Genomic DNA, 18,840 nt, shown 5'->3' with positions numbered 1-18,840 from the left:
AAAGAGATTGCTAAGAATGTGATCTACGAAAGCATGTATGACCACCTAGTGTGGTCATTACGAATATTGGCAAGGCAATATTTCTTCATTACAGTTTATGAAACCATTCTTATATAGGATTCCTAACAAGGAGTTTAGCATCTAGGCTAGATGCAAAAAAGCTCAAAAGTGGACTTAGGTGAGTGAGATGTAAGGTGAGGAATGTGAGTCATCCCAGCCTCTAAATGACATCAAAAAACCTGGGTCAGCCATCAGGTACTTTGCCTAATCCCACACGTACTTCATTGCTTGACTTCAAAAGTTGTCAGGACGTGCAGCTGCGCATCTGTACCCTAAAGTGTCACACCTTAGTTTGGATCAGCTAAATGCCTCAGCACTGTCTTGCCTGACTTGGATCTAGAAATGAGGCCACGAGAGGAACACAGAAGTCTTGTTGTCAGTGCAAGGAATAAGCACACAGTCAGACTGCTTGTGATGCACAGGTGAAGAAACCATCTGCTTTTCCTGAATTAGCTTAAATGAGTTTGGGTAAGGGAGCCTCATACATATTCACAAATATCCTATTTTCCAGTTAGAGCCCTTCCAAAGTGACATAAAAAGGGCTTGAATACTTGAAAATGTAAAGAAAATGTGAGATGAAGTCTTCATCATATTATGTGTGTTATAGCTAGTCATCTGTGAAATAACAGCAGGTAGTATCAGCAGAACAAAAAAGTCCTTGTCCAACTAGTTTTGCCTTACAAAGGGGAAGAGAGAAGGGAAAGCATTTCAAACAAGCTTCAAGCATGCCTACTAGCTAGGAGAAAATGGGAAGATGGCCCTAATGAACTGGTGGTAAGCTGCTATAAGCATGCTCAGCAGCAGATGAAAAAACATTTGTGATGCTTCACTGATATAAAATTTTAGCTGGGAAGAATTCAGAATCAGAGGAAAATTGTTATAAATTTAAATGACAAGTGAGTTCTGAAGCTCAGTGCCTAAAATGCTGCCTAGTGACCTTTTCTTCTACATTTAACCTTGCCTTTTCATTGCTCCACTTCTGCAAAAAAAAAAAAAAAAGGATAAAGAAAAAAAGAATTTAAAAAAAAAAAGAACAAAAAAACAAGAAAAGAGAGCTTAAGCTAAGAGACAATATGGAAGATAAAATATGATAAGATAAAACATTCGCAACCAGATTTGTGGAAGGATTAAGTCAAACCTGAAGGAGGTAAAAAAGTTATCATCTTTCCTTTTTCTTTCTGTAAGGAAACAAAACCTGTTTTGTCAATACATTTTGTAGTTCAAAGAAATTATCAGTTGGGATGGTCACATCTGCTTTCAGCCTGCACACATCCATAAGTTCACAAGAAACTTTCAGTAAAGAAACTTGAGAGACGAATCTTACCCTAATTCCATCAAAACCAGATCACTAGCAATTTTAACGAAGATTGTTCTCTCAGCATCCAGAACACCTCATCTCATTGATAAGGCTTTGGATTTTAATAAAAATTGAAAATTTTTTACCATTGTAAGTTTTCATTTTTAAAGCTGAAGCAGTATAAAATTAATATTTATATACTGAAGCAGTATATAAAATTAATTTCAGTATTGTTTCCAGCTGTTGTTGGTTTTATACACAGAGCTAAGATCTACACATGTTGTTCTGGGCAGTGGGTTCTAGGTGATTCTGCTTGAACATGGCGACATCCAGATGTCTCTTCCAACCTCAATTACTGTCATCTCTAGGACTTTCCCTCTGGAGACCAGGGGTATATCATTTTCCCTTGACAGCCCACAGAGGAGCCAAGGGCATTGAGGAGGTCACTGGGGCTCCCCCACCTGCATTGCTGGGTTGCCTCTTGCCAGGTTCTTGTGCACCGGGAACGTTTCTCATCACAGGATCTGATACACCTGAGATTAATACCCACCTGTAAGGCCAGAAGAAGATCCCAAATGTCTTGCAAAACAGGCTTTCTCCCTTTGGGACTCCTGTCTTCCTGGCTGAGCAAACAATGGTGGGTGGCACCTGGGAACTGTTTCATGTCAGAGAGTGACTGACACCCTCCCCAACCTTGTTGCTTTTCAGCAGCCATGGGCTCTGTCCCCTTGCATTTTGTGGGCGCACATGCAAGGTATGAAGTCTCCCGCAGGATCGTGGTCTTGATCCTCAATCTTTTGCTTGGTGGAGAACAGCATCTCCAGGAACAAAGTCAAAGCAGCTTCTTCCAATACTTCTCTCCTGTTTGCCCAGCTGTGAGTAGCTTTGGGTCCCACACAGGGGCTGTCCCAGGGGCTGTGGGTGGAAGCAGGGTGTGACACATGATAAACTAAACAACAAGGAGAGATAAGGCACAGTTCTCTTTGGTTTGCTCCTACAAGGCTTCCTGAGATATGGACACCTCAGCACCCCCAGTGACCAAGTCTGGAATGAGCTGTCCCTGTTGTTGGGTCTGACCCAGAAACAGCCCAGCTCCTTCATTCTCAGAGTCAGATGTACCAAAGCAGCTATGAGGAGGGGGCCCTGGGGAAAGGCAAGCAGCAAAGGGCCATGTTCTGCATATGGTGCAGGCATGCAATGAACCTGAATAGTATGGAGGTGGCTTTTCAGTGGAAAGGTGCCCAGGTGAGGAGCCAGAACAGATCTTTGCAGCAGGCCTACAACTTGCATGTTGAGAAGATGGAGCCAGGTTCTCCACAGCAGTGCATGATGGTAGGATGAGAAGCAGTGGGCCTCACCTGAAACAAGACAAGTTTACACTGGAGAGAAAGGGTGACCATTTTCCCTATGGAGACAGTCCAGAGAGGAGCAAAGTGCCCAGAGACACCATGTTGTCTGCATCCCTGGGGCTTCTCCAGACAAGGGTTTAAATAGCCCTGAGCCACACTGTCACATCTTCTGATGTTGCTTTGAGCAGGAGGCTTCACTAGGGACCCCCTGGCCTCCTCTCTAAACTGAATTTTCCCATGAGCCCATGATTTTCTTGTCCTCTTTCCATGCTGCTTCCTCCCCCATCCAGATAGACCCCCCCATTCTCCCATCTTTGGGTGTTCCCCCAGGCATCCTAAGATGAGTCAGTCTCACATATTTCCACAAAGCCCTGAACAATATCCTTTGGACATATTTGAACATCCTTAAATGCTCTTGCCCTTCATCCTGCAATGACTTCTCCAGCGACAGAGGCACTGACCCCCTTCAGCCTGCAAGGCCTTTACACAGCATTTCTGTGGGTGACACAGCTCAGTTCAGAAAAGAATTGAATGGCAGACAGTTCAGCAAAGGAAAGTGCAAAGTCCTGCATCTGGGGAGGAATAACTCAATGCATCAGCACATGATGGGAGCAGATTTGGAAAATGGACTTGGTGGGAGCAAACAACAGAGAGCAGGCTGACCCTGTGCCAGCACTGTGCCCATATGGCAGAGAAGGCCACCAGTATTCTGGGCTGCATAAGGATGAGTCCTGCAAGCAGGTCAAAGGAGACAATCCTCTTCTTCTCAGCAATGAGAAGCCACCACCCGAGTACTGTGTTCAGTTCTGGTCTGCAAAAATGCTGGACTTTCATTTCTATTTCTACTTGTAAAGAACCACATGGGTGATGAAGGACCTGGAGCTTCTCCCATAGGAGGAAAGGCTGAGAGAGCTGGGACTGTTTAGACTGGAGAAGGCTCAGGGCAGATCTCATCAACATGTATGAATGTCTGAAGCGAATCTGTAAAGAAGGCAGAGACAGACTCTTGAAAGAAGTATCTCTTGAAATGACAGGAGCTGAGGCATTGAGCACAAACCAAAACACAGGAGGTTCATGCTGAACAGAAGGAAACTTTTATTCATGGAGATAAGTGACCAAGCACTGTCACAAGTTACCTAGAGAGGCTGTGGAGTCACTGTCCCTGGTGAGTTTAAGATGTTGTCTGGACAAGGTCCTAGGCAACTATCTCTATATGGCCCTTTTTTAGCAACGGGCCACCCCAGAGAATTCTTCAAACGTCAGCCACTCTGTGATTTAGTGAACTGTTTTATTTTAGAGACCAGGATGAATTCAGTCGTGGAAGTGTCTGACTTCTTATTTTTCCTTTTTTCTTCTACTTTACTTGACAATTATTAATGAACCATAACCTGTTTACCTGATTATTTTTGCTTCACTTTCATTGACTACATACATGCATAAACATATACACTTCCCTGCAGATATGCTGCTAACAGTCAACTGTAATATTGTCCTTTAGCAGTATAATTTAAAAATTTTTAGAAACTTCATAAGAGCAAAAATATTAATAGAAACATTTTGTGTTTTATTACAGATACATTTCTACTTTTTCAGCAGATCTTTTCTCAGTGGCAAGCCATGAAAACTACTACCACAAATATTACCCAGAAGCTACTTAAATTAATGTATCAGCTGGTAACTAAATATATAGAGCATATATCCAGACTTGGCACCTTCAGCCTTCCCCAGACGTATCATCAGACTGCTTTGTGTTACAGAACGCACAGATGATCAACAAATCACAGGTGTTTTCCTTTCTCCTTCTGTTGATTTACAAATCCAACTTTAACACTAAGTTGAGCATGTAAGTAAGACATTGAGTGGAGAGTATATTTTAACTTGCATTTATAGACTCTGTTCAAATGCAGAAATTGTTCTTCTGCTGACTGTTACCATCTTTTGTTTATAAGATTGTTCTCTATATTTATACTGGGGAAAAGGCAAATTGGTTGATTTCAGTTTTCTTGGGAAAAAAAAAATAAAAACCCGAAAGCCAAAGACAAGAAAGAGAACCAGAGTTCAAAAGTTCTGGTTCATTTACAAATATTTTTTGTAGCAAAGCTGATGCCCATTTACATGTTTTGTTTGTATTCCAGTTTGTTTTGTCAGTTCTACACAGTTCCAGTAAACATAAATTTGCTCCAGCACTTCATGAATTCAGAGTAAAATTTAATTCCATGTGTCAGTTCATACAAATCTCAGTATGCACAGTGATTACAACAAAAGGAGTTGATATAAAAGGTAGTGATAGGAAGGTGCATAAGAGAATATATGAAGAATGTGAATGTATAATTAGCTATAAGTTATCCATGATAAGTTTTGAGTTACATGATAAACAGTATTTCTCTTTCCTGGGCACCATAGAGAAACACAGAGAAAGATAGCAGGATACTGAGGTTAGAAGTAGGAAAGTTCATAGAGATTTAGAATTGAACAGCTTCAGAATCAGCACTGGTATGACAGTGGGTATAAATATGCAATATGGTTTCACCCATCTAGGAAACCAGCTGGTGTGCTGGAAAGAAGGGAAAAAGCCACAACACAATAGGAGAAATAAAAATATAATATTTAAAACACAACACAGGGAGAGCAAGAATCTAAGGAGTCTTATGTGTTCTCAGTGCTATCCTCAATTATTTTCAGATCTTCATAAAAACTAATAAGAAGCATTTCAGAAATATCAAAGACTGGAAGGAGGAAAACATGTAGAGAACAGAATGAAGAATAAAGTGGTTTTCATTTAAAGTAGATTCAGAATCTTCATACTATGTTAAGTACGAAAAAGAGTTTGGAAAACTAATCCATTCTTGACAGACATTTATCTAATCTACTTAAAAGTACTTTCAATGACAGAAGGTTGACAGGTTTCTTTGGCAAACTTTCTAGTTCTTCACTACCTTTTCCTTCTAAAACTCTTTTCTAATATGTCTTATACTAGACAATGTCTTTTTTCCTTGCAATTTAAGCCCATTACTTCTTTTCTGATACAGAGAGTTTATAAATCCTTTCTTTGAATAGTATTTTATTTTCTTGAAATCTATTAACACATCCTTCCTAAATCTTCTCCTTATTCTACCTTTCTTGAAGGTTATAAAATCAAGACCTTCAATCAGTATTTTTGTTCTGTTGGTTCTCTCACCAGTTGGTATCTACTCATTATGAAGCCCAGTGAACAAAAGTTTCACAGAGTATGCAAGGGTATTCATGAATGCTGAATTGATTAAAAGGATATCTGTATGCCTCTTGCATGCCACAATAAATGCTTTTTCACAATGTCCACTTTTTGATGTTGCTGACTCGCGATCATTGGGATTCTTTTTGTTGGCTCATGTTGACCTTGACATCCTCTCTAACTTGGAGACCTGCAGATCTTTTACCTAAACAGTTGTCCCCTAATTTGTACATGTGCAACATATTTTTTCTGCCTGAGTATGTTGTAGCTGTCTCTATTGAATTGCATTCTATTATTTCAAACATCTTATTTGTCAAGATTATTTTGAATTTTCTTGCTGTCTTCCAAGACACTTGCATGCTTTCCGGAGCCTGGTATCATATGTATATATTGTCCATTCCAGCATCCATGCTATTCATACTGAAGATTCAGCATGGCATCTTCAGATTACTGAAGCAGACCTCACAAGAGCAGTAAACAGCAAAAGAAAAAAAAAAAAGAAATATGGTAAATAAAGCAAGCATATCACTAGGCAAAAAAATACAAGCAGAAGAAAAATCAAAGCAAGCCTATATAGGGACTGTGCTGCATAAAAATGTGTGTCTGGATTCTTCTGTCATTAAACAAGATGATCCTTAGTAACAGTGATCCTTTTTGTTTGTTTGTTTTCATAGCTAGTACATCTGTAAAATCATCTACAGACATCTTCAAGCAAAACAACTTTCTCCTTGTCCTGAGGATTTTTGATTATTTGAGTAAAGGCTCTTGCAAGAGAAAACCATGTGTTCCAAAGTTATGTATAAATAAAAAGGACAGTTCAGCAACTGACACAGAAACCTATGTTCCTGTTTACTTCGTGTGACAGATCATCCGATTCGGCTTGTCTTTTGCTAGTTTTAACCTCCACAGCAAAGAAACATGAAGATGTTACTTCCTCTAGCTAAAATAGTAACAAGAAGAAATATGGCAGTGTTTCTTCTCTGTTTTTATTTTCATTCTAATCATCTTCCTTTCCAAATTTCAGGATATTAGTATAGTTGTAGTACAGGATGACTGCACTGTCAGGGTATTAAACACACAATAAATACAAATTTGCTGTGGTACAAATCAGTAGTCAAACTCTTCTCTTCCATGTCCACAGCATGGGATGTAGGTCCATTAATTCTCCCAGCTGGAGAATAAGTAATCACAGTCTTTAGGTACACTTACTCTTCCTGTCCAAATAATTATCACTGATGACATATTTCATATTAACATTATATTGTGATTGTATCAGTAACAGGTATAGCCACGAGGCACATATAGAATTGTGCCCCAATGCTTTTAACTGCATGTTACATGCTTAGTGCAGCCACTTCATGCTGGCTATTTCTTCTTTTATACAGTCCATTTTTAACAAGAAACTTTGACTAAAAATCATCAACCAGATTCAGGAATCCTTAATCACCCCATTTTCTTTATATATTTGACTATCATGTAACAGCCCTGCTCTAAATCCTGTACCTTCCACTATTTTTGAGCTAATTTAATCTCTTGCCTTAGCAGCATGAAATTTAAGGTAACTTTAGTTTATTGTGTTTCTTTCAACTGAGTATTGTACTTTTCTGAATTAAAAACATACACAAAAATCCATCCCTCCAAAAAAAACTCAATAAAAACAAATAATGAAAACAGGAAAATAGCTGTTAGGATGATGTTGGGCACAATGCAGTCATTGTTATGTTCTAAGAAAGCCATGCCATTGTAGTTGTGGAAACTAAGAAAGTGCACTCTTTGTGGCAGACTAAAAGGATTATGTCCTCAAACTCATACCATTGGATAGCATATAATGCACTTACGTAGACTATGAAAGATTCAGGTTAGAAAAGATGAGAGCCTTTTATTTATTGTAATTTAAGTCAGATACAATTCAATAATCAGGAGAAAATTCTGTCGTAAACTGAGCATGGGCAACTGTTTGAGATGAATTTTCTTTATGAGCATCTCTCACTTTGTCTACTAAGTATCCTAAAAATTGTATATTTCCACTCTATACATTCTACCTACTTCACAATGTGTTTAATATATAAAATCCAATTAACAGAATTTTAATTCTGGTAGAACAATTCTTACACATTGGTAATTATGATCTATGCACATGGGATACCAATTCTAGTCATACTGACTGTAGTAAAGACTATTAAATATATACCAGATGTAAGCACTTTGTTAAGGCTACATCAAAAAATGTCAGCATTTTGACTTGAAAGGACAAAGCATTAACATCTGTTATTTTTGTGCAGTACTTCCCTCTATCAATGTCTGTATGTGCAGTTGTGTTTGTGCCAACATGCTTTTGTGCAATGGTGTGTGCATATGCACGCACGTCAGCTTTGCTGAAGGAAAATAGTACCCATTCCTCTTTAAAGAAAGAAAATATAAAATTATCTAGATCCTAATTTTGCTGCTTTTCAATGATGCATAGACTTGCTATTTCTGCATGTATTCTTTAATCTTTGAGTTGAAGCATTGCATTTCATTGTGTAAAATCAAAATTATGAAATACAGTAAGGTTCAAAAGTGTGCAAAAGATTAATTATGATTATAGCCTAACTTGCATATCTGAACCACTAACGACAGGAAAAAAGGTCCAATTTTCAGGAAAGATTTTTTAGAAACAGCGGCTATGGAATCAATTTTTTCACCTCTAAAATAATACTGTAAAAAAGTACATATTAGAATGAATAAGTGTAATTTTGAGGTGTATTTGATTCATAACTTCAGAGAAAGTTACCTAATTTTGCTCAGTCATTCTGTACTGCCCAAAAGTGGACTTAGGTGAGTGAGATGTAAGGTGAGGAATGTGAGTCATCCCAGCCTCTAAATGACATCAAAAAACCTGGGTCAGCCATCAGGTACTTTGCCTAAATCCCACACGTACTTCATTGCTTGACTTCAAAAGTTGTCAGGACGTGCAGCTGCACATCTGTACCCTAAAGTGTCACACCTTAGTTTGGATCAGCTAAATGCCTCAGCACTGTCTTGCCTGACTTGGATCTAGAAATGAGGCCACGAGAGGAACACAGAAGTCTTGTTGTCAGTGCAAGGAATAAGCACACAGTCAGACTGCTTGTGATGCACAGGTGAAGAAACCATCTGCTTTTCCTGAATTAGCTTAAATGAGTTTGGGTAAGGGAGCCTCATACATATTCACAAATATCCTATTTTCCAGTTAGAGCCCTTCCAAAGTGACATAAAAAGGGCTTGAATACTTGAAAATGTAAAGAAAATGTGAGATGAAGTCTTCATCATGTTATGTGTGAATCCAAGGCCTTTGATTTGCCACAGTTCCATAGAAAAGAATTTAACTTTTGAAACTTCAAACAAGGTGGAAGACAAAACCCAAAAAATAGGAGGAAGCAGATAAAATTTCTACTAGGGTTTTATTCCTGCTTAACTACTTTTCTTATTCCTAGTTTTCCTTGCTTTCATCTGATTTTTCCTAGATTTTAACACAGCAAAAACATCAGTCATCTTAAAATTTTCTTCAGTGATTAAATTAATTTTGGTTTACAGCATCGATTTTCTAAACTAAGTTTTACTACATGTGGTTGTAATTCTAATCTTCATGTTTGCTGGTATAAACAAATGTTTCTTCTGTTTTTCTCCATCCTTAGTCTTTCTTTGCTATGAAAACTATTACATGGAAAATATATGAGTAATTTTTGATTTGACTATGTAGTTTCAGAAAGCAATTTCGATATCTTAAGAGCATATAATGCTTCCCATTTGCCTTCTGAAATATTTCACTGTCCTCTATTATTTTCTAATTTCAGATTTTACTGGTATTTTAATTATTCTGATTGGCTTCTTTTTCTCATAATATTTTATTACTCCTGTTTTGATGCCCTCTGTATTTTCCTTCATATGTCCATTTAATCTTGAATAATTAACGAAAATAATCATAACTCTCTAGACACTGATTTTGGCACGTAGCCTTATTGTTAGATGTCAGCTTACAAAATGTAATGCTCCTATGAGGGCAGTTTCAAAAAGTCACAGAATTCAATTATTCACTTCCACAGAGCAAGAATCACAATGTGTTAATACTTTCCTACGGTGGATTTTGTATTTTGGCATTAGATCACAGTAAGGCTGCAGCTTTTCAAAATCTGGCAAAGTAAAGGAGAGTCACCAGATGGAGTCCTCAGGTAACATACTGAAATCAATGTAGTTTATTAATACAGAAGTGTTTGGGTAGGCTGTGTATTAATCTCAACCTTCAAAAGCAAACCGACAATGACTTGCCAGATTTTGGAGTTCACAGAAAAAGAGACCCTGTTAACTGATGAAGTTATTTCACATATTTGCCTAGATTTATTTTAAAGGATCTTTGGAAGGTTTATCTACCATGTGCTACTCTATTCCTCTGTCTTCCCAGCCAAACAGATAGAGTTCAGCCTTCCCATTTAAAAGGAGTCCAGGCTGAATAATTATATACTCCAATTGTTCTCCCTCTGCTGCTTGCTTGATCTACAAATGCCTTTTCTCATACCAGGAAGCAAACAGCAGAAACTCAGCTGTTCAGAATTTCCATCTGGGAAACTGCAAGTTGCTATGATCCAGTCCTTAGAAGAACAAACTATTTCTGCATATAGTTAAGTATAGATTAAAACCTATAAGAAGGGTAAATTATTTTAAAAATTAAAATTGTCTCATTTACACTGGCATGATACTAAAGGGTAGGTAGGAAAAAAATCAAGTAGGAAATAAACTGCCTATGGCACCTTTTTCTAAGCTAGACCTCTGCAAGTTAGAACACATGCTGCACCCTTGAAATGGTAGATGATAGCTCTGTCTGAATCATACTAGGGAATTCCAGAAAACATTTATTAGGATCAGGTTCATATTTTTTCTGGATTCATGTGCCTCCAAACTTTTTATATGGGGGACATTTGTTAAAAGCACAATTCCTATATTTCAGAGCTAGTTTTAGAAAAATAGAGAAGATTTCTACATTGAAAACTTGGTATAAAGTGATACAAATCTGATTTCTTTAAAGTGCACAAAACAAGTATCTACCAGCATAAATATAACTTACTTTTTATTTTTCAAAAATATGATAAAACTATCAAAATTAGCATTATTTTTATAATTTTAAAAGTTTATTTATTTTATTTATTATAGAAACTGAATTCTCCTACTTTTCTTTCAATTAAAAGAATTAAAAGGAAGGTTTTTTAGTCATTTTTAGTCATTTTTTAGTCATTTTTTAGACATTGCTTTCTTTTTTTGCTGTATAGATGACAACTTTTCAAAATAAATTATTTGCACAACTAAAATTTAATGTTGTTCAAAAGAGCCAGTGTGTTTAAAAATCTAAATTTTGTTATTTTAACATGTTATAATTTTAAAGACTTCTATGACTACAAGGCATACTGGAGCAAACTCTTCTAGCAACAACATTTTCTGGAAGACAGCAAAACCATAGATGTATTCATGCAAAGAAGGAGAAAACGTCACACCTTATGTTCCTTACATAAAACAAAAAAAACAAAAAACCAAAAAAAAAAAAACAAACAAACAAAACCAAAAAAAAAAAAAAGGAAAAAAAGAAGTTAAAGCAGGAAAAGCAGAGAAACAATATCCAAAAAAAGAAGTTAAAGCAGGAAAAGCAGAGAAATAACACCTATGATAGATATTAACATGTTTAATACAATATATATTTAATGTCTAATTAATGGTTCCAGCCTGCTCCAACTGTCCGGTTGCAGAACATGGTTAGGCCCCACAGCCAAAGTGTCAGGGATGCTGGGAAAAGGTGGAATATACTGCAGAAAATCATGAGGACATTTAAAAAAAAAAAAAAAAGGGAGAAACTGTCATATGAACTTGAAGAAGGACCAGACATTCTGCTGGAAGGTATGTCAAGTAATATGGATGCTGGAGAGCTAACAAGAAACTGCCGTTTTGGCTTCACGAAGAGCAAATTGTGCGTGACTAATCTTACAATGGAGTGACTGTATTGGTGGACAAGGGACTGGCAATTTATGTCATCTACCCGGGCTTTTGTAAAGCATTTGTTAAGGTCCCACACTGCATCCTTGTGGCTATGTTGGAGAGATGTGGGTTCAAAGGAGAAGCCATTTGATGGATAAGGAATTGGCTGGATGGCCACATCCAAAGAGTCGTGGTCAACGGCTCTATGCCCAAATGAAAATCAGAATCAAGTGTTGTCCCTCAGGGGTCCGTACTGGGACTGTTACTGCTGAATATTTTCATTACATAGATATTGGGATTGAGTATACCTGCAGCAGGCTTCGGGGTGACACAATTTGAGTGGGGTTCATATATTTGAAGGAAAAAAAACCAGTGGGATCTTGAGCAGTTTGAGAAGCGGGTCAATGAGAACCTCAGGAAAGGAGTGAAGCACTGGATTAGGTTGCCCAGAGAAGTTGTGGATGCCCCATCCCTGGAAGTGTTCAAGGCCATGTTCAGCAACCTGAGCTAGTGAAAGATGTCCACAGCAGGGGTTTTGGGATTATAGATGATCTTTAAGGTCCCTTCCAACTCAAACCATTCCCCTACAGCCTGCTAAGAGACTATGGTGGAGCAGATATTCACACTGCAGCCTTGGGAAAGACCCCTGTGGAAATAGTGCGAGGAGAAGGGCACATCAGAGAGAAACTGTTATGAGTTGCTACAACCTGCCCTACACTGCTCGAGAGGGACAGGTAGAATATTTGGGAATAAATGAATGAAGCTGAGGCTGGGAAAAACAATGGGGATAGGACAAAATGTTTTGGAGTCTGGGGGTTGGTTTTTTTTTTATTGTTTCTCATAATCATGCTCTTTTTAACCAGCAATATTTTTTTTTTTTTTTCCCCAAGTCAAGTCTGTTTTGCCTATGATGGTAACTGGTAAGCAATCTCCTGCTTCCATCTCAAGAGTAAAAAGTATTTTTAAAAAGAGCTTTAAGTTTTTTTAAAAGTATATAAAATTAAAAACTCCTTTTTTCTTTAATTAAGCAGGGACTTGTTCTAGATGGATTATTTTCTAGCAGACAGTCTCAGAAGGAATGTGCTGGTAAAGCAACTTTAGTGCAGACAAACTTGCATTCAAAAGTTTTTGTAGAAGTTTTTCTTCCTTAAATGTTTTTCGTCCTTAAATGTTTTTAATTCAAGTACATGACATGAAGTGTTGATAAGGGCTTTTTTCTAAAGCTGTTTTGTCTGTGGTTTTCTCAAAGACATTCATGCCTCATCCTTGAAGTTGTGTGTAGAGTTCTCCAAAAAATTTAAATTTGCTTCAAGTGAAAACAAGAAAAAGCAAGTGATTAAGATGTTCATAAGAGGTGTTGATACATGGTGAAGTTATACTAAAGATTGTAATTAAAGCATTATATTAAACTTGTTCTCTGTTCACTGCCTTTCAGCTTGTCAGGAAAAATCATTGCTACAGGTGTTTTCATTTTAAGAATCAAACAAAACAATGTGGTATTAGAGAACAAAACCCTCACGGGAATGTATCTTTTAGTTACTGTATTGATGTTACTGCTGTCTGCTGTTGCGATGCCGCAAATATAAATTTGTTGTCTGTGGGTTTTTTTAGCAATTTATGGAACTAATCACTGCAAAAGACAGTCTTAAATATATTATACCTTCATTTTTGTCTTTTTAGAGTAATGTACAGATAGTAAATTCCGCTGAACATTCCCCAGCAGAGGTAAGTACTTCAATCATGGCACTACCTGAAACAGTCCTTCACATGCGATGTGTTAGGGAACAAAGTATGGTATACATACATTTGATACTATTTATGTCCTTAGGTACAGAATCATCAGCACTAACTAATAAATGTAATGTAACTCATTCTCACCCATTGACATATTCTTAGGTTCAGTGAGGTTGTGATGTCACAGTGGGTCATGACTGAATCACACTGTGTCCAGTAGCTCTGCATGGGTAGACATGATTGCTGACTTTACTGCAACTCTCAAAGAGACATTAAGTTCCCTTTATATTCAGAACCATATTGGCAATTAACAAGAAGTCCAGCTCCTTCTGTGCAAGAAATAGGTTGACACAATCAAATTTGGTTTCTCAGTTTGTGGTCAAGGAAGTAACACACAATTATTTGGATCCTGTGTTGTTTATTGAAACTGTCACTTTCTTTTAAAGTTTATCACATTTAGTTGTATGAAGGCTCAGTTCCAGCCTTTGCAAAAGTGTTACTAAGCAAAATTTGGCTCTTGGCATGTTTTATACTCCGAATGTTGGTCAAGCTGTGGATTTCAAAAAAGGTAGCTTTGAAATTAATTAACGTGGACTTAATAATTAAAACAGCAGTATCAGCACCCAGTAATTTCTGCTACATTAGTCAGTTCACAGAGTTTATTTAGTTTATCTGAATTAATTAATTCTCCTTTCAGCACAGTCATTTATTTTCAAGGTAACTGCTGTTCTGAACTATTCAGCCATCCAAGTGAAAAGAATTCAGTATGGTATTAGGGAATTATATTTCGCCTCTCTTTTTATCTTAAGAGCCTCTAAGTGTGTGTGGTGGTTGTAAAGGGAAAAGTATGACTGTTTTCCTAATAGAATGAAATTTCCTGTCGTTATGAACAGTACATTGTATCTTGTATGACAGAAACTGTTAAAACTGGAACATTGAAAGGTTTGTCTGTTTTACTTAGAAAAATTAAAAGTGCTAATCTCTGTATAGTTCCAGATTTATAAATCTAGATCCTAAATTCCGCCAGATCTTCACTTTTTGTAGCTGAATAGAATGTAAGCAGAATGAGTTCTTGGCCATCCTTCAGCTCCCAGTTCTGCAGGGCAGCCAGGGTTGTGGCATGGAGCACAAACTATGACAAGATTTGAATTATTTCCACAGCAAACTCACTCCTACAAGACTTCCACCATTACAAATGTTACAAAAACAACCAATAAGCTCAGAAAACTAGAAAATATAAATCTGCTGTTGTTATGCTGAGCAATAAGTGGATGTATCAGGGTTGGTACTATGATAAGACATGGAATATTTAGAAGCTCTTAATGGACTAAAGATAGAAAATATGTTAAAGTCTCTGTGCAGCAAGAGAAATTTCACTGAAATCTCCATGAACAGTTTTTGAAAGGTTCAATTACAGAAAAGCAAAAAAAAAACGACTTGTCGTTCTAACTCACCAAAATCCATTCCATTAAACAATAATTTCTGGCCGATCCCAGGAAAGAATAGAAAATTGAAATGAAGCTTTTCTTTTCTTTAGAGCTTGTTTAAACAGATGGTTCTGGTCACCAAAAATAAATTTTAAAATGGGCATCCAAATATAAACTCTCTGAAAAAATAAAAGAGGCAAAGAATAGAAAGGAAGATGATGTGTAAAGGAAACTAGCATGAGCAGTCACAATGTTCCTTGCAGACATGAAAATAAAATGTTGATCTTCTAAATTTTTATTAGACATCTATTTATAAGCTCAAATTACTTTCAGAATTGCTAACATAATGATAGATCTTTCAAAGCAACTTTGAAAAATCGATTAATATTTTGGCAGCGCATGTTTATTACACTAATGTAACTGGTAAGCAAACAAGGTATTTTTCTTACTATACTGATTAAAAAAAAACAACAACCAAACAAAAAAAAAAAGAAAACCAAACCCATGTATAAATACATTCAAATACATTCTAGATTAGACAAAATTAAATATCTACTCATTCCACATAGCACTTTGATGTGAAAAAAGGTTTCCTTACAAAAAGAAAACCCTATCTAAGTACTTTATTGTGATGAATTCTAATTACATTCTTTTAAACTGTTTTTACTTTTTTGGTTTCAGTTTGTTTGGGTTTTTTTCATAAACCATATAAATATCAGGTAAAATTATTTTGTGAGCTTGTCCTTGATTAAACTCAAAAGTCTTTCCAGCTGAAATGATTATGTTTAATCTTCTGTGTTAGAGAGGGAAAGTAATCCAAAAGACAACAGTAAATAATTGTGTTTCTACCTTGGTTTAAATCTGTATTACCAGTGTTATTGAATAGTATAGATAAATAACAGAAGATAGCTCACATTGTCCAAATAAGTGTTGCCTGGTAAGAATAATATCTGTGAGCCAGGATCATTTTTAGCAGATGGAAGGTTAACAATTCAAAAATACTCTTAAAGTTTGTGTCTCTTACAAAATGTTTTCCTTAAGTGGTATTTAAAAAAAAAAAAATTTGCACAGCCTAACCTTAAAGAAAGGACAGGGTGCTTTAATGCTGGAGAGCGTGTGTTTTCTTGTTCTGTTCTGCTTTTGTTTTAAGAATCTATATCAATAACAGGTTCACATATTTGACCTTGTACTGTAGTGAGGAAAAATATTCTAATTTCGCACCACTGAGAGCAAAGACCAGTTGGGTCACCAAGGTCACAGGTTTTTGAACCATCCTTACTTTGTGTGGGGTTCTTTTGTTCTCCTCCAAGCTTATCCATCAAGCTCCATTTGTCAGGAAACATACTATGGGTTGGAGAGCTGAATGTAATTTCCAGGACAGCCAAAAGGAGTTGACACAGTGGCAACTAAGTACCATGGAGCCAATTACTCAACACCAATCGCCCAAACCCACCACAAACCTCCTGCCCCCAGTGATGAGGAGAATTGGAAATAAAAAGTAAACCTCGTGTTGAGATAAGAACAGTTTAATAACTGAAACAAAATAAAATAAAATAATGGTAATAATAAATATTAATAATATTAATAGTTGCATTGAAAAGGAGAGAGATAGAGGAATAAAGCCCAAGAGAAACAAGTGATGTACAGTAAAATTGCTCACCAGCTGCTACACAATTGTTAGCCTGTCCCCAAGCAGCTATCAACCCCTTCCAGCCAAGTGCCCACAGTTTATATTCTGAACATGGTGTTCTAAAGTATGGAATAAAGGGTGGATAATGTCTTGGTTTCAGCTGGGATAGAGTTAATTTTTTCATTAGCTAGTAGGAGAATAACATTGATAACACACTATCCTTTGGTTGCTGCTTAGCAGTGCCTACCCTAAGTCATGGGCTTTTCAGTTAGTTCCCCATGCTCTGCCAGTGAGCAGGGGCACAAGAAGCTGTGAGGGAGCATAGCCAGGACAGCTGACCTGAAATGGCCCGAGGGAAAGGAGGAAATTATTTCCACAGAAGCAACTTAAGGTTATTATGTAGGATAACCATTTAAGTAGGTCCTCATCCCCATCTTTGCTCCACTTTATGGCTTGGCAACTGCTAGGATCTATTCAAAACATTGCATTCTGCCAAAACCATTGTTTGCTTCTTTGTTTGTCTTTTTAAACTTATCTATACACTCCTGAAAAGAGGAGAAAAATTTGTCATGAAAATGCTTTCTGAACTTCAACTACTACAACTCTGGGACTTTTTTATGCAAGAATTAAATGTGCCATCTCTTTGCACTGTGAGAAGCAGAATTCCCAGAAGGGAGTTTCAAATAGATCACTATCAGGTGTTGGAGAATTTTCATTGATGATGTGAGAATTGTTATTCACAAGCTCTTTTAGCAGCTCATCACTCCAGAATTTTGAAATCCTCATTTATGTCAGCAGGTCACTGAGGTGAAACCACATTTCTTTGGGAAAATATGTACATTATAGTGGATGAATACATTTTCTGAACATAATGTATCTTTTAGTGTCATCTTTTTCACATTATGCCATTTCCGTAGGTTGTGAGGGCTAAAGTAATTTTTGTTAAATCACAATAAATGGATGAAGTTTGCAATATCAGCACCAAGATCTCTTACTAATTTTTTCAGGAAAGAACCAGTAAAAGCCATTTCTACATTTTCACTTCTAAACATTATAATTGCTTGTTTACTACAACAGAGCCCAGAATTCCTACCCGAAAACTGGAATTTCTTGTGCTAGGAAATATATAAATAATGTAAGATGAGACAGTACAAAAACTAAAATACTTTCTAAATCATTACTTGCTCAAGCAGAAGAAAAGATCAGAAAGTTAGTTTTCACCATCTGAGAGAATTTGTTCTTTTTACATGGGCTACACTATTTAAATTAGTACTGAAAAAAATACAGAAAGTGTTTTAATTAATCAGTGTCATTTTATTTAAACAGAACAGTACTTATTTTTAATATAAACAGAATTTAAAATTTTTAAATTCAATTTAAGCAGAACTATTCATATGGTCACTTAAATTGTTAAGCCAAGAGAATAGCTAACAACATTCTCAACGCACACCTGGTCACGCCTGAAATATCCAAGGAGGGGGGGGAAAAATAAAAAGAAAAGGAAAAAAGAAAAAAAAAATCTGTAGGCACAGATAGTGAAGTGTCTTCTCCATCTTTCAGCATTTTGAAAGCAAAATTGAATTGTCCTACCTTATGGGCACAGCTTTGCTTCATCTTCATCCTGGAGGTGAAAAATTCAATACTGTGTCATTGACAGTGTTGATTACAGAGAGAGGAGTTTGCAAACACAAGTGGAGGGTTTTGAAATTGTCAATAGGGAATGAGGGGGCTGGGAAGGGTCAGGGGAGGTTTGTTGGCCTTATATCCTTGTTTGAGGAGCAAGAGTACTGCGTGCCAGCAACAGCTTTCTCCACAGATATTTCCCTTGGTCCTCTCCCACAGCTGTGTCTATACCTCCTAAACACTGCAGCAGCTTTCTCAGGCTGGTGCCATTTCAGCAGGGAGGAGCTTATCCGGTGTCTGCTACTGTTGCAATGATGGGATGAACTGGGAGGGAAACAAGCCCTGGGGGCAGGACAATGGTCGGAAGTGAGTGGTTGATCTTTTTGTCGATATTAACCATGAAGGTAGGCATCAATTTTGGAACACAAGTGCCATAGTGATGGACCAAGTGTGAAAAAGTATTAGGAAAAATGAAATTATAACTGGAAAATAACTTTTTGTTTTTAATTAAATAAAGGTAATATAAACCT

At 36.9% G+C, this 18,840-nt stretch overlaps 1 long non-coding RNA gene across 1 annotated transcript; it reads right to left on the bottom strand.

Moving 5' to 3' along the window:
• Positions 1-4,897: 4,897 nt before the first annotated feature.
• On the bottom strand, positions 4,898-18,565 carry LOC108446091. Its single transcript, XR_001861193.1, has 3 exons — positions 18,278-18,565; positions 15,085-15,236; positions 4,898-6,367 (listed from the first exon to the last, which is right to left on the bottom strand). It is a non-coding gene; the product is annotated as an uncharacterized LOC108446091 (long non-coding RNA).
• Between the last annotated feature and the right edge of the window lie 275 nt (positions 18,566-18,840).

Source organism: Corvus brachyrhynchos, unplaced genomic scaffold (genome assembly GCF_000691975.1).
Source record: "Corvus brachyrhynchos isolate BGI_N302 unplaced genomic scaffold, ASM69197v1 scaffold71, whole genome shotgun sequence".
Lineage (NCBI taxonomy): Eukaryota > Metazoa > Chordata > Aves > Passeriformes > Corvidae > Corvus > Corvus brachyrhynchos.
Note: the sequence above shows the minus strand (reverse complement) of the source record. Positions and strands in the feature narration are given on the sequence as shown.